This window comes from Eurosta solidaginis, chromosome 1 (genome assembly GCF_040869045.1).
Source record: "Eurosta solidaginis isolate ZX-2024a chromosome 1, ASM4086904v1, whole genome shotgun sequence".
Lineage (NCBI taxonomy): Eukaryota > Metazoa > Arthropoda > Insecta > Diptera > Tephritidae > Eurosta > Eurosta solidaginis.
The window spans coordinates 299,120,202-299,136,837 of NC_090319.1; the positions used below are offsets into that span (position 1 = coordinate 299,120,202).

Sequence of the window (16,636 nt, forward strand, 5' to 3'; positions counted from 1 at the left end):
TTCATCTAAATATATTTATGTATATTTTTCTTTTGTAATGTCAAATTTATTTATTTTAGTTTTTTTATTGATTCCATGCCCATTATATAGTTAATATATGTATGTATGCACTTATGTTTGTATGTATATCACGCTAATAACTAGTTTACTTTAAAATTGATTACGAATGATGGTGATCATGGGCAATCAGAAATCCTCAATCTGTTTGCTACTATCTAAAGAATTTTTACCAAATATTTTTACGCTACTTGCTCTTTAAAAGAAAAAAAAACATTTTAAAGATACTTTATATAGATAACAGCAGTACACATAAGAGAAATTACTGCTTTCTGTGCTTTATATTTTAACATATTCCATTCGTTTTCTTTTCATGGTAAATATTGAAGTTTTTTATTGTTTTTTTTTTTTTGCTTCTTTTAGTTGCAAGGAATTTAAATAAATTTGTCTAATTAGTTTGCATCATCGTTTTTAGTTAACTTCTTCTTTCATACTTATAAGGTTCCAGTTGTTATGTTTTTAAATATATGTAGGTATATATGTTTTTTTTTATGAATATATATGTTATGTAGTTTCAACAGCGGAATTTAAAATTTTTAGTTTTGTGTTTCTTTGCTTGGCTTTATTTTTGAAGGTTAATTTTGTAGTAATATTGCAAGTTCTCTTCATTAACTACAACATTCTACGTATAGAGTTGTATATATATATATATTTTCTTTTGCATATGTATTTATGTTATAATAAATGTTTTTCTTTCATATGCTTTTAGACTGAAATTTCGGTATAATCTATTGTTTGGTAATATTATGTAGTACTTGCTAATTTATAGTTTGATTTTTATTTATTTTGGATTTGGAATATGCATTAAATCAGAAATTAATAATTAATGATTGATATTTAAAATTGTAAATTTTTTCTAATAACAGTGAGGTTATGTAACAAATAAAATTTATTAGAGTGTTAATTTATTCTTGAAAGTTTATTTAATTTTGCTATTATTATTATTACATTTAATTTTTATTTTATTTCTTGTTAACGTTTTTTATGTATAATTATTTAACTGTTTTCTCTTTTTTTCTCTAAGAATTAAAAGTATTCTACGCTATCTTATGCCGACAGTACAATATATTTACATGCCTACAAATTATTTAATGGCTTTCTTTTGTCCCCCCCATAAATTCATAAAACAAAGGTTCAGAAACACATTTTGTTCAGAAAACATAACCTTTTTTTAGAAAGCCAACATTCGGAAGTCAAAACTCAGAATCAAACATTGAGAAAATAAAATTCAGAATTCAGAAGTAAAATTTTGCGCAAAATTTTATGTTTTGTTTGCTGTCTGGTTACTTTCTAAATTTTGAATTTTGACTTGTGAATATTACTTCTGAATTTTTTTCATCTTGGAACACAGCAACATCGAAAGAAGGCCTTATATCCAACCGAATTGTGGAATATGTATAATATCACCAAATTGGGTGAAGCCCGAAAAAATAATTCTATCGAAGGGTGGCACAACGCCATTCGAAGTGCATTTGGCACACCATAAATAAAATAAAAAACGAAACGCAACAAGAGAAACAAAACTGTAGCAATTTTTAGCTGGAGGTCAGCCATATCGAAAACGCAAGAAAAACTATAAAGACTTCGACCAGCGTTTGTATAATATTGTAAATTCATTTAAACATATTTTTAATTATATGCTTACCATTGCACACAATTTAAAATTTTAGATTGTATTACTTTTTGCTCTATACATAATACCTTCCAAAAAACAAACGTTTTTGAATTTTGAGAAATTTAATGTTTTTTCTGACGTGTTCTTACTTTCTGAATTTTGACTTCTGAATTTTGTCTTTCTGAAAAAACGGTTCTGACTCATGATTCAATTACTAGAGGTTTGTTCTCCAATGATGACAGATCTTTGACACTCCCAAATTGAAAAATCTGGACGGGTTGCTTTTACGAAGTAAGGAAAACTGCGAATAATTCAATCCCCTTTAGCCAAAATTGTAGTAGAAAAGTACTTTTGTAGTATATTAGAAGTGATAATAAATTTATAAATACAAACAGGTTTTGAGGGAAATAATTCATTATCTACTAAATATTTTGTGAATTGATAAAGAGTTATGTTGGTTTGGTCATTCTTTCAGAATTTGTTTGAAGAATGCCATACGTTAGAGTTTTATTCAAAAATACACTATCTCAAAATTTGGTTCAAAAACTCCCTATATGAGCATAAGTTCAATACATTTTGACATAAGATGGAGTTAATGAAAAGCATTCTGAGATAAGGGGTTCTTCAACCTAATTCTGATATAGGGCGTTTTTGTGACAAATACTGAAACGATTTCGAACTGGCAGCCGAGAATCACCCCAGATTCTCTACTCAGCAGCCGCAATGAGCTGACAAAAAAAATAAAAGAAAATGGCTTACTGTCTTAGAGCTTTATATTCCGGCCTTGACTTTGACAGAAGAGTTAAGCTTTTGTGCGGTCCTACTACACAGGGAGTATTCACGTTTTTATTCGGAAAGATCTTTTCCATTAAGTATTCATTGAAGTGTTCCGCATAAACCGTTAATTTAAAATATTCGGCACACGTTCGTTTGTTACTACCTCACGAGGTCCGAATATATCAAATAAGTATATACATAATATTCCAAATATAAACCGATTCCTTAAATTCTTAAATGGAAACGAACATTCGAATGAATAAGTTAAGATGCTCAATGAGTACATTTCGTTATGGCATCTTCATTATTTACTAATGGCATTTTTACGTGAATCGATTTAATAGTCGAGTTTTTGACGTTGAACGATGAAGTTTGAATTGGTTTAGGTTTTGTATGTTCATAGATTTACGAAAGTGCACGATTCTTTGGTGTCCGTACTTTTGATAAAACCTATGTTCAGCCATACTAATAGATCATGGCATAGTTAATAGATTCATCATAAAATTAAAAAAAAAATGTTCTAAGGAATTATGCAGTTCAGTACTTATCGAGTAGTTGTAAACTGATTGCTTCCTATTTTTACTACTAATATTTTTCGAAAAATCGTAAAGAAACAACACAGTTAACGGATGTCAATTCGATTTGGGATCAAAATGGCTGCAGTTGTCAAAAAATTTGTCAGTCGAGCAAACTTCTTGTGATTGAATCATGGTTCTGACTGTGTTTCTGAATTTTCGTTTTCTGAATTTATGGGGCACCGCTTTCTTTATATTATGTACTCCTTTTCTAGTTTTATTATTATTATTTCTTTTTTGTAATTTAAAAACAAACTTCATTATCATTCAAATATCTGTTTATTTTAATTTATAGGTAATATCCAGTGCCTGTTCTAAACCAGTTATCTCTCAATACCTTTCCACCTTTTCGCTTTGAGTTATTTGTTTTTAACTTTAGTATTATTTTTATGAAATTTTCTAATACTTTTTTTTATCTATTAATTAAGTTATTTTTATTTATAATATCTACCTGTTTTTTTTTTTTCTTCTTTACTGAGGTTTTCTATTTTGGTAAATATGTATTTATTATTTACTTTTGATACTAATTAGGTTTTTCAGTTTTTAATTTTTTTTTATTATATATTTCTTTTATTCATTCGGAAATTTATTAAATGGCTCATTTACTTATTTCATACTGAGACGCTAAAAGACTTTTTATGCGGAACTTCTACAAAATTTTTTTTTATTTCTTTTCTTTTAAAATATCTTTTTTATTATTAATTTTTCCACGCGTTCAATTTTATTACTTTTCTGAATTATTTAATTTTATATTTTCCTACTTTTTTGTCTTGGTGTAAATGTGTGTGTTTTTATTTTGTTAAATTTTAAAAATTTCGCTAACAAGTGTAAATAAAATGTGAAGTTAACAAATTTTCCTATATGTATTTATGTTTTTATTTTATTTTTTTTCATGAATATATCTCTATTTCTTTAAGTATTGTTGTTCATATGTACATATGTATATTACTATACATATATATGTATGCATTAATGAATGTATACATGTCTGTTTTGTGAAATGGTATGCAACGCTGTGTGTAGTAAACATCTTTTTAAAATTGAGAAACTTTCATTTTATTCAGGTTTTCTTCACAAGTCGTAGTTGCCGTTATCCAGTCCTAACCTCATTTTGAAACCAATTGCCAGTGATTTCCCTTTTCTTCATTTTTTGAGGTTAGAGTCGAATCACGATACTCGGATTCAGCCGGTCAAAATGCTTAGGAATATATGTCTGATGACCAAATTGATCTTAAGACAAACAGATTCGACCAAAGCCACGTCTTTCATTTGTACAACTTTTTCCCCAATTGGTTTCTGCTGCATTTATTTATGATAAAAAACATACTTTGTATGTATATTTACATATAGGTTAGGTTAGGCGGTAGCTGCCCTCTTAGGGGAAGCTCACGTGGGCAACATGAAGGTCCGTTGTGATACCACATAAAATAAAATAATTTAAAAAAATTTTTAAGTTAAAAGGTTTTATTGAAAACAATTCTTACATGAAGTAATAACAATACGAAAAGCTAGAAAATAATTAGGTAGGTCCTAGTTACTAGTCATCACACTCCTTATCAATCTATGGCGTTGATCAGACAATTAAATAAAAGCGCTGGGCGCGTGAAATTTCTAAAAATGTTAGGCGTAGCATAACCTGATTAAGGTTCAGTTGGTTTTACTTATGACTATCAATAGAAATATGACGCGTTCAACGCTTTTATTTAATTGTCTGATCAACGCGATAGATTGATAAGGAGTGTGATGACTAGTACCTAGGACCTACCTAATTATTTTCTAGCTTTTCGTATTATTATTACTTCATGTAAGAATTGTTTTCAATAAAACCGTTTAACTTAAACATTTTTTTTAAATTATTTTATTTTCAAGTTTTTAGTCTTTATTTAATTGCCTATTATTTCTCATTCTATTTAGTTCATTTAGTGACTCATTATTACAAGGACTCTTTCCTGACAATTTGTTACAATCTAAGTCCTCAATACGTAATCCTTCCAAAGACTTTACTCGAATCTGCGTCACGTATGCTTGTCCCTCCTCCAACTCCAAAATATTTTGATGTCACTTCTACCGGACTGTATGCAATATTTGTTCCAAATATGAGCCAAATCGGGCATCATAGGTCGCTTTCTATTCATGTATATATTATGTGTTCCAAATATGGACCAAATCAAATCGAACCACAAATACGATTTTTGTGAATATCTCGATCCTTGCGCCACCTAGCGGCGATTTTTTTGATAGGTCGCTTTCTATTCTTGTATTTATTATGTGTTCCAAGCATGAGCCAAATCGACCCCAAAAACCATTTTTGTGAATATCTCGATCCTTGCGCCACCTAGCGGCGATTTTTTTGATAGGTCGCTTTCTATTCTTGTATGTATTATGTGTTCCAAGCATGAGCCAAATCGGACCACAAAGACGATTTTTGTGAATATATCGATCCTTGCGCCACCTAGCGGCGATTTTTTTCATAAGTCGCTTTTTATTATTGCATGTATTACGTGTTCCAAATATGAGCCAAATCGGACGACAAATACGATTTTTGTGAATATCTCTATCCATGCGCCACCTAGCGGCGATTTTTTTTCACAGGTCGATTTCTATTCTTGCATGTATTACGTGTTCCAAATATGAGCAAATCGGACCACAAATACGATTTTTGTGAATATATCGATCCATGCGCCACCTAGCGGCGATTTTTTTTCACAGGTCGATTTCTATTCTTGCATGTATTACGTGTTCCAAATATGAGCCAAATCGGACCACAAATACGATTTTTGTGAATATATCGATCCATGCGCCACCTAGCGGCGATTTTTTTCACATGTCGATTTCTATTCTTGCATGTATTATGTGTTCCAAATATGAGCCAAATCGGACCACAAATGCGAATTTTGCGAATATCTCGATCCTTGCGCCATCTAGCGGCGATTTTTTTCTTATTATTGCATTGTCATCGGGTTCTGAACTACATTCCAAGTTTTAAGCTTGTAGCTTATCGGGAAGTTACTTAAATTTTAATTACAAGGTTCGTTCACAATGGCCGTGCGGCCGGCCTGTCAAGTCAACCTAAATAAAACCGTTTAAAAAAGACGGTGACGTAAGCGATAGCGATAGAGTCGTTGCGTAGCAACGATATAGTTTTCAATGAGACCGATCTCAACCTTGGATAAATGCTCCGGAGATTAGTTGTGACCGGAACTCTTTCGCCTAGCTCTGGCAATAGCTGGAATGGGGTTTCCAGTACATTGAGATGTACCGCATGGATTCCCATTGCATAGTATCCTGTCCAAACCATAATGACCAATGATACATGAACCTAATCAATTCGGCAGACCTACCGCCATCCACTTTCGCCCAGAAGATCTTGCTACCCTGCAATATGTAGTCTGGGTTCAACGCTTGCCGAACTGACTCGAGGCGCATCCATGTAGGAGCAGACCACAAGTGGTCAGCGGAGTCCCGAATTCCCTACAGCCACCTTCATACAGTTCTGTTGTACCGATGAAGGCTAAGAGATAATTTTTCATTGGAAAGTGAGGACAACTGTGAAATTTAGTAAATTCTTAAACCGAAAAACAAATGAACGACTTTTCGAAATTCCGCTCTTTGCAGCTCTTGAAAGAAAAAATAAAATTTTTGGTTTTCGCTAGGTCAAATTTGACCGCAATGTAAGTGGCTAGTACCTGGACTTCAATTGCGTTTGCTCTCGATTTCAACAACAAAATGACAAATAAGTGAGAACGGATGTTGTCCAATGGCATGTCAAATTTGACATTAAATCGCGTACCATTAATACATGTTGCCAGATCATGTGAAACAATTGATTGTGAAACAAATTAACATACATTTCGAGGTTTCGTGACCACACACTGCTTTATCGACTTCTAGTAACTTTGGTATCGGTATGGAAACGTCTCTGACATCAAATGACAAGCGGGCAAGTGCAAAGCACTAGCTGATGTCAATCATTTTGACATAACGAATACCAAGCAAATTTAACACGAGATGTATCTCTGCGAATATTAAGGCGGAAATTCTCTTGCAAATAGCGTCGTGCTCCTTTTTATTTGTTCCTACAAAACTGGACGGGGCCTTTTTATGCCGACTCCGAACGGCAGCTGCAAGCAGGTGAATTTTCGCTGAAAATCTTCTCAAATGCAGAAATACAATCGGAGTGTTTTTGCTAAACCACTGCCGGGAGGAAACTCCGATTAGGAAAGTTGTTTCTATTTGAAAATAACCTTTCAGTTTTCGATATTGCTTTTTCCAGGTCTAGATACCAGGACGTACGGTGTGGCAGGCTGGTCTTATTTCAGTTAGGGTTGATTAAATTAAACTTTCTATATTTGAAAAAAAAAAAACGTGAAATGTGCCTTTCACTCTAAAAAACGCAGCCAACGGTTATTTCAGATAAAGTTTAGAAGATTTTAGAATAAGACTGGTTCGCAAATGTTTCTTAAATTGAGATTAAATAACAGTATATACTTACTTGACTCAATCCCAATTGAGATCTATGTATATCGGGGAAAGTATATTTTTCCATTGACACAGTTTTATTTGCAATGTACAAAAATTTGTATAAGTATTTGCATTTTCAGTTTTTTCGGCAAATATCATTGACTTGTTTTGCTTAAAACGAGGGTTCCAGGTTCAAGTCAAGGGGCAAGTATCATAAGAACAATTACTATGAAAAACTTCGAAATATATCGTTTCAGCCTTAACATATGTAGTTGCGAGCCAGAATAATACCTGATCATGGAACACTTCGTCATTTGAACTCACCGTCTACTTCAGTGACAATGTAGGACTTTCACAGTCATATAAGAGATATTTGCACAGCACAGGCTTTTGTCGGGCTCTATCGAACTCCCATGGCCTAAACGCTACTCCGCTGACATTAAAATCTTCATCTTGCTATGATCTGGTGACAACGCTGACATTTTGCTTCTGCCGCTGCTCGCGCTTAACTTTTGATTTAGTTACTAACTTTGGAATATCAACCTAGCCACCAAATTCAATGCTGAAGGATAGCCTACACGTCAGTGACTTCTTTCCCCAGCACACATTTTAGACAGGGCAACCAGTTTCTGGTCATTGCTACGAACACAGTGTTGTAACTGCAAGAAGTGTGATTGTGTGAATCGTAAGTCCACTGCCCTTCTTTTATTCGGCTAACATAACCCTTTCATTAGTAAATGTTTATGCGAAATGCCTTTTTGATAGTAAAATTTAACACGGAAACAAATTAAATTTGATAGATATAATACTGCGCTAAATTTATTATTTAAAGTAAATATATTTTGACAAATATATGTTGGTAGCGTACCAAGGTAAAGTGTTAAAGGCGCTATTACAAACCGTTCGGCCTCAAACTATCTGCCGCATTTGATGAATGCTCATTAGAACTGGGTCGATTTATAAACCGATATCGCGCCATCGATTTTTCGATAGGATTTGGGCTCAGGAAAAAAGAGTTCCACTACGCATACCCAAAAAAGTAATTTTCGAGCCTACGAAATTTAATTGTTTTGATTTTTTTTCGACTTTGATTTTTAAGGTTTTTGTCATTACCTACTAAAAAAAATTTTCATTTGATTGTAAAATTTTCAAGGGTATACATCCGACCCAAAAATGTCCGCTAAAAACGTTGACGATAAGATATTTTTTTCAAAAACTGTTATCGACAACGTTTTTAGCGGACATTTTTGGGTCGAACAGGGTATACATGACACAATTTTTATTTATTTTTTTCAAAAACTGTTATCACCAACGCTTTTAGCGGACATTTTTGGGTCGGACAGGGTATACATATGAAAATCTTTTTAGTAGGTCATGAAAAAAACCTTAAAAATCAAGGTCGAAAAAAAGTCATAAAAATTTAATTTCGCAGGCCCGAAATTTATTTTTTTGGGTATGCGTAGTGGAAAATTTTTTTCCTGAGCCCAAATCCTATCGAAAAATCGATGGCGCGATATCGGTTACCTTTCGTCCATACAAAACGACCCACCCTAATGCTCATATCGTTTCGGTCTAAAGTTTAAAGATGAATAAAAGGATATATGTTGCTCACAAGGAAAAGTAAACACTTAAAATCGCTTGTAACCAAATCGCTTTTCTAAAGGTAACTTTTTTTCAGCACATACGCGATTATGCTAAGATTTCATGCCAACTTTTAAAGTCCAAATGCATGTGCACCATATAGTGGTTATTATTTTACCTCTTCCGCCAACAATTTTTCAACAGTTCATTAATAAGACAGTTGCAAGACATGTTGTGTGAATGCAATACGCATGTGCAGTCTTTTTAACCGACCGGATTTCTGTGTGGTTGTCCATGCCGCCATGCCGATAAGAGTGCCAGCTGAGGCGGATATCGTGGCCGTTATAAAGCTCTTAAGCACTACTGAAGTAGCAGTTTTATTATCCTACAGCAATTTAACAGGCGATACATTATAATTCATTGTTGTGATTTTGTATTCAGGAATAACTACAATGGACAAAGTAAAGTCGTAGTCCTTCGTTAGATACTTCACTTTGGAGGAGGGGTGACCCTACAGGAGAAACCTTGCACAAAATATCTAGGAATCAACCTAGACAGTAAGCTGTCATGGAAGCTCAACGAGGAGGAGAGGGTGAATAAGGCTTTAACGGCACTTTATGCATGTAAAGGAATGCTGGGGTGTACGTGGGGCTTATCGCCCTCTCTTTCTCATTGGGTTTTTACAGCGATTGTAAGCCCTATCTTATACTATGAAGTTTTTGTTTGGTGGAAAGCCACACAAAAAGCAACCTACCTCAACAAATTAGAGGGGGTATGCAGACTATCAATGCTTAGCATTATGGGAGCCCTGAAAACAACCCCGACAGCTGCACTGTATGCCATTCTGCACATTCCACCTGTAGACCTGGTAGCAAAGAACATAGCGTTAACAACTGCAACCATGCTCGGTGCCTCGGGGCAGCTTGAGCGCAGACCATACGGCCATAGTAGTATAGTGTCATCAATCACAAGACGAACAGACTACCCGATGCCCTATCTGCGCTTCGAGGGCGATCTTAAGGCCACAATAGAGGTGGACGGTTGGCGCAAGGGTGCTCAAATGCCGGACGAGGCGATACATGTGTACACAGATGGTTCCAAAGTAGTTGAAGGAGTAGGGGCTGCGGTATACTGTGCTGATCCGGAAATAAACAGATCCTACGACTGCCGGATTACTGTAGCGTTTTCCAAGCGCAAATAGTAGCCGTAACTAAAGCAGTAGAAACCCTGGAAGAAAATAGCCCAAGATGCAATCATGTTAACTTTTGTATTGACAGTGAAGCAGCAATTAAACCAATAATCTCGCATACCACAGCATCTGAATGCACGTTAGAGTGTAAGCAGTCCCTGGAGAGAATCGGGACAGGGGGAAGCATACATCTATATTGGGTCCCAGGGCATATGGGAATAGATGGGAATGAAAAAGCGAATGAATTAGCTAAAAAGGGCGTATCCCTTGAAGCTTGCTTCGTAGACGTCCTAATTAGACTGGGCGAAATTAAGCGAAGGCTAGAGGTGCACATGATCGACCAAGAAGGAAAGGCGTGGGTTCAAGCGCGGGGTTGTAAAGTGTCGAAAATTATGTGCAGGTCTTACAACCTTAGACTAACAAAGTTGCTTCTATGGTTAAAAAGAGAGCACTGTAGACTCATGACGGGTATTCTGACTGGACACTGCCTTCTGGCGTCACATGCCTTTAAATTAGGCTTGGTCAGTGATAGCATATGTAGGAAGTGCGGGTTGGAGAAGGAACGATCGAGCACATTCTGTGGTCTTGGCCTGCGCTTGACAGGCTAAGACTCCAGCTAAAAGGAGTGATACAGCTGTCAGATCTAGAAGCAGCAAGTGGCTTAAATCCTAGAAGGCTTCTGGTATTTGCCAAGAGGACGGAGTTATTTTACAACATAGGTCCTGGTTTTTGATAGGGTTTTTCAGTTTGGTCGTTAAAACAAACTTCTGATAACACTACGGACTTATTCAGTCTATGTGAGGTTCCCATGGACCGGTTAGTTCAACCTAACCTCACTCTTGGATATTCTAGCCGTTAAATCTAAGCAAATAGCGACTGTTTTATTCATTTGTCAAAACATTCTTGGAGATTGATGCTACCAAGAGTAAAGGCATTGCTGCCGCTTTTCTTTAGATTTGAAACTGAAACTGTCTGAATAAGGCTAAGTGAAATAGGTGCACTATTTTTCGTTCATCATTTTATTCACTACAACTTCTAAGGTATACTTACAATAACTGATGACTACCTGTTAAATATATGAAACAAATAGAAAGTGAAAGCAAAAACTATCTGACGCAACCCTTTCTAAGTAGCTCCACGCCGAAATCTTCCCTCAGAATATGAATACAGCAAAATTGGACATATTCCCTCATGAAGCCAAAATGTTAGTCCTATTTTTGTATAATTCGAGTCCTTCTGTGAAGTTTCAGCTATAACGAATATGTAATGAATTTTAATGTGAAAACGAGATTTGATTTTGCCTTCGTGTATGTGCTGTTTTGACTTTCGAATTAATATTGCGTTGTCACACTCATACATACGTACATAGTACGTATAGATATGCCACAAAAACGCTAAGGTACATTAAGTATTACGAGCTTACTTTGATGAACTTGTAATGTGACGAATATACTTATTCTTCCTTAACACCTATACATACACACAAAGTACAACTATATAAGATAGTATTATTAGTTAGTTGAAATGAAAAGATTTTCGTCACAGCTTTAAAATTTCGTACGTATTTTTTATTCAATAATAATTTTTTGTTTTTTGTTTTACTGTTTTATATATATTAATCTTGCCTCGCTGCATCTCAAAGTTTTGTATTCTAATATATTTGAGTATGTTCGCTTGTAGGTATGTTGTTTAACGCGCGTATGTGTGTGTGTTTGTGTTTGTTTGGTGTGTTCTAAAGTTGTTTCCTGTGTATTTTTTGTTTGTTTTATTGAAAATATTAACTTTATGTATTTTTTGTTTGTGTGTGTATTGTGTGGCCTTATTTCGCTTTAACATTTTTGATAAATTTTTTCAATCTAATGCATCTATTTATTATTTAAATTTTATTTTTTTAATAATATCGCATTTCGCCTGCATTTAATACATTTCTTATTAACATTCGCATACTCATTCGCATACTTTTTTATTACATTTAACAACTCCAACTTAACCTCGCTTTTTTATTGGATATTTTCCATTAATTTTTCGCTCTTTCCATATTCTTTGTCAATTTAAAATTTTCTGACTCTTTGCATTTATATGTATGTACGTATGTATCTACTTCAGCAGCATTTTTGTTATCACTTTTCTTGCTTCGTTTTAATCGTCAGCTTTAACTTCGCTTCAATTGTTTACATAAGTATGTCTTTTTCATATGTATGTATGTTCGTATATATATTTTTTTAATATATTAATTACATATCACAGATCCAGTACTTTAACTTTGTATTTTTTGTTTTTTTTTTTTTGCTTTTGTTTTCAATTTTTATAAAGCTTAGCTAAGCTTTTTGTTTTAGTCGTGTTTTGTCTGATTCTTCAACTTCAAATTGTTTTCTTGCTCAATTGAAGTGGTTCGGATGTGATTTATTTCAAAATTTCAACATTTTAATGTTTAGTTGCAAAATTATGATTCTGATAACGATTCAGATGAATATTGTTGTGGTAGTGATGGTGAAGTCTGAGGTTGTGATAGCTGGTAATGGTGAAAACTATATGATGATATTTCTATTAGACGCCGATAAGGAATATTACGATATATGATTTACGACTGTTGTTTGCATAAGTTTCGTATATGAAAACTTCATGTAGAATACGTTGCCGTTGTTTGTATGTAATAAAAAAATTTAGGTATGTTTTGTAATATGAGCGATGCGATTGTGACATGACGTATATTTATCTCATTCATTCAAGCCATTCCAATTTTTTTTTCAATATAATTCTCCTGTAAAGATGCGAATGAGATTGCGAAATGATGTTTTTTGTAGTAACTGTTGTTGTTATAGTTGTTTGATTTACAATCATCTATAATATGTAAGTATCCCTGCAAAAAATGCGTTTAGTCTAGGATGAATCCGGGATGAGTCGCCAAGGAGTATGCGACCAATGCCAGTGTTGATCTCTTTATGTGAGCTGAGCTGTTCCCTTTTGTTTGAGCATGCCCTATGAAGATACTATTGTACCCATTTATGTCCGAAATAGGGATCTATAACACCAATCCCCCTTGTACCCATATGGGAACATATGAAGGCTAGTCCCTTTTCCTTTCAATAAGGACTCAAATAGGGACCAGTCGTATTTTTAACCCAAAGGTAGTAGAATGATACTAACTCAAATTGTTTTAGTTTCATTTCCGGTTTATATTCAAATAAGCAATTTCTAAGGCAGATGCATTTTTTGCTAAGAAACTTTCATGGCAGAAACACAATCGAAGGATTTGCCAAGCGACCAAATCTATTTGATGTAAGCTATACGCCCGCTTTTCAAAAAGGAATAAAAAATATTCTACGAAAATGTTACCCCAACTCCGGCGTAGTCGTTAAGTCTTGTAGTTTAGCTTCGGTATAGGGCTCCGCATTTTTCTTAAATAATATGATTCAATCACCTGTAATCTTTTTTAGTTCACTCATTTCGTTGCCGTTTTTTTAATATTTCTTAAAATGAGCTACATAGATTTCAAACTGATTAATCCCAACTTTACCCGAAAGGGAATAATGGAGATCAATTATTCCCAAATGTAGACAAAAGAGGGGATTAATTGCACGATTTTTGCACGGATCTTTTAAGTACTGTGTATGTATGTGTTTGAATGTTGTATTAGTCCTTTGTAGGTGATTTAATGCCGCATGTATTGAATATGTGAGTATGTGTATGTATGCGAAGGAAGAATAGATTATCAGAGCTTTAATCAGAAATTATAACATTTGTATTAAAAATTTAGCAAACAGAGAATTGTAGAATGAGGAAATAAGACAAATATTCGATGAAAAAATATCTATCTCGAGAATGATTTGATATGAACATACTATGAAAACTTTCTAGGTCATGCCAAGCCCACTGTTGCATATTTGTTACATAAGACCGGCGATACTGCTTAACGTACCATGTAAATTTTTGTTTAGACTGAAAATGACCAACATTTTCCAATCATTCATGATTGATGATTTGAAATGAGTTCGTTTTGAATTTGGTTCTCTGGAGTAAATTAATTTAAAAAAATGGATTCAAATCGATAAAACTATGAGAATATGACGCTTTGTTATATCCATGCCCATCTCTGCAAAAATAATGTTTTACTTACATTGTTGTGAATACCAATTTTAAATAAGATTATGAAAACATATTAGTAAATTTTAATGAGCTATAGACGGTTTATAATAATTTTAATTAATCTATTATTATATATTTCTAAACCGACTGATTTGATAACTATTTCGGTGCCAAAGGCACTCTTCAGAAGTTTTTTTTTATTTTAGGCTTCTACAATTTCCTACTCAAGCTGAGCATCGAATTAGTAGAGTTCTGCTTGCTAATCGCAGTGCCTGTCGCAGGCGGATCGAGCTTGAGCACGCCTTACTTTTAAAGCTTGAAATAAAAAGGTTGAGTGCCCTTGACATATGTAAAGCCGATTATCATTTCCTTCGAATGCATTGCTATAGCATCCCTGCAGAAAATAGGGCTATCTCAAACCTAGTGCAGAGCTATCACTTTACAACACGTCCTTAGCTATCTCAATCACTGCCGTGGTTCTCTGCGTTTTACTTAACGACGTATAACTTTAAAGTAGTATCGAACCTATAGTAAGGAAGGGTTAAGTATAATAGATACATATATCTTAGGACCGTACTAGATCCTGGCAGCTATTAAGGTACAGATAATTTAAAATTTCTGTATTAAAATTTGGAGTCTCAACAGACAGTAAAATATCTGGTACAGTCTATTAGAACCATCTTATCTGCCAACCCTTCTTGAAACATGAAGCCGTTTTTTGTTTCCAGCCATTCACTTGTATAGTGTTGTTCTAGGAAAGGTAGATTCAACGGCACATACAAATAGTACAGCAACAGCATATACCACATACATATGTACATATATATGTGTATGAATGGTATATATTGACTTAGTTTATGTATGTGAAACAACATGTATATATGTATGTATGCAGACGTATGCATGTATATATGGGAAGGTGTACATATGCGAATATGTCATGGGGTTTTTCGAAGTAAACAAAAATAACACAAGCTTTTATATGTATGTATGTGCATATATATAAGTATAGCCACTTATATATCGACCTAAACTAATAGAAATGTCTACTCAACATTTTCAAACATTCAAGTTTCGCGCTTCCTATTAGTATAGACCGATATACATATATCTGCATTATACTTATAAATAATTCCCGTGTTTTTTTTTTTACATGTATATACATATGCGCTTAAACTTTATATGGACTACTAAGTGCATAACTTTATCTACACTTATAAAATTGTTGCGCCGAAAATTAGTACTGTTAAATTTCCGAATGCATTATACTCAGTTACAGCTGAAATGTGTCTCTCCATTTTATCTCTATACCATTTTCTACTTTTATTACTTAAAGTGTGTTTGTTCACGATTCATCGCAACCGATTCAGCTATATGTTATATACTATGCCCAACAGTGTTACGTGTATCAGCTATTCAGTACAACCCATTTTGTAGCGAGTTATTTACCACTGCTGCGAGTCTTCAATAATAGCCGCTAGATGGGTGTCGTTAATATTATATAAGTAAGCGGTTTTTTATACCCGCAAATGCAGATGTATATACATGCAAAACACACGGCTAATATATGCCAAAATGTAAATGTTTGAAGATGCTGTTTTTTTAAATTATTATTTTAAAATTGTATCTTTATTTACTTTTTATTTATCTACCATTTAATTCAATTTTCCTACTAAAATTAGTACTTTTATATATTTATATGTATATATATATGTAAGTATGTTTGTATGTACTGTGTATATAACATCGCTTTTACAATTAATTACTTAGTATTTAGTAAATTGAATTATTATGGAGTTAAATTGAATTAAATTTGCAGAACAGATTTTTTCTATGTTTGTTTCTTTATAATCACTTTTTTTGCTTTACTTTGTTTGTTTTTGTATTTGAAGGTGAATATATATATGTTAATTTATAATTAATTTACGTTTAACTACACTGCATTTTTAACTATGTTTTAAAATATTTAGAAACTTTACAAATTTAGGTAGTATTTTCTCTTCCTTTTTTATGTAGTATATACGACTTAATTTTTTTATTTTGCTTTTTTTTTGTTGTATTACATTTTCAATAACACACACATTTCTATATGCATTTAACGAGTGTTTTTTTTTTTTTTTGTTTTTTTATTAGTGGGACTATGGTTGTGTGTATATGTGTGCTATTGTTTGACTTTCTCCCTTCAATATAATCTTAATTTTTTCTTTTTATGTATTTTCATATTAAATTTTATTAATTTAATACATTAAGGCCTGTCAAACATGTTTCATTTTTATTATGTTTTAGCAAATATTT

General features: G+C 33.4%; 1 protein-coding gene across 18 annotated transcripts in view; it reads right to left on the minus strand.

Annotated features, from left to right (window-relative positions):
- The window catches only part of ps (RNA-binding protein Nova-1-like protein passilla), a 310,155-nt gene continuing 293,519 nt past the window's right edge, over positions 1-16,636 (minus strand). For all 18 annotated transcript variants that reach the window (XM_067761209.1, XM_067761216.1, XM_067761212.1 and 15 more), the window contains one exon: positions 1-16,636. This exon is cut by the window's right edge and continues 12,078 nt beyond it. The gene's annotated coding sequence lies outside the window, so the exon portion shown is untranslated.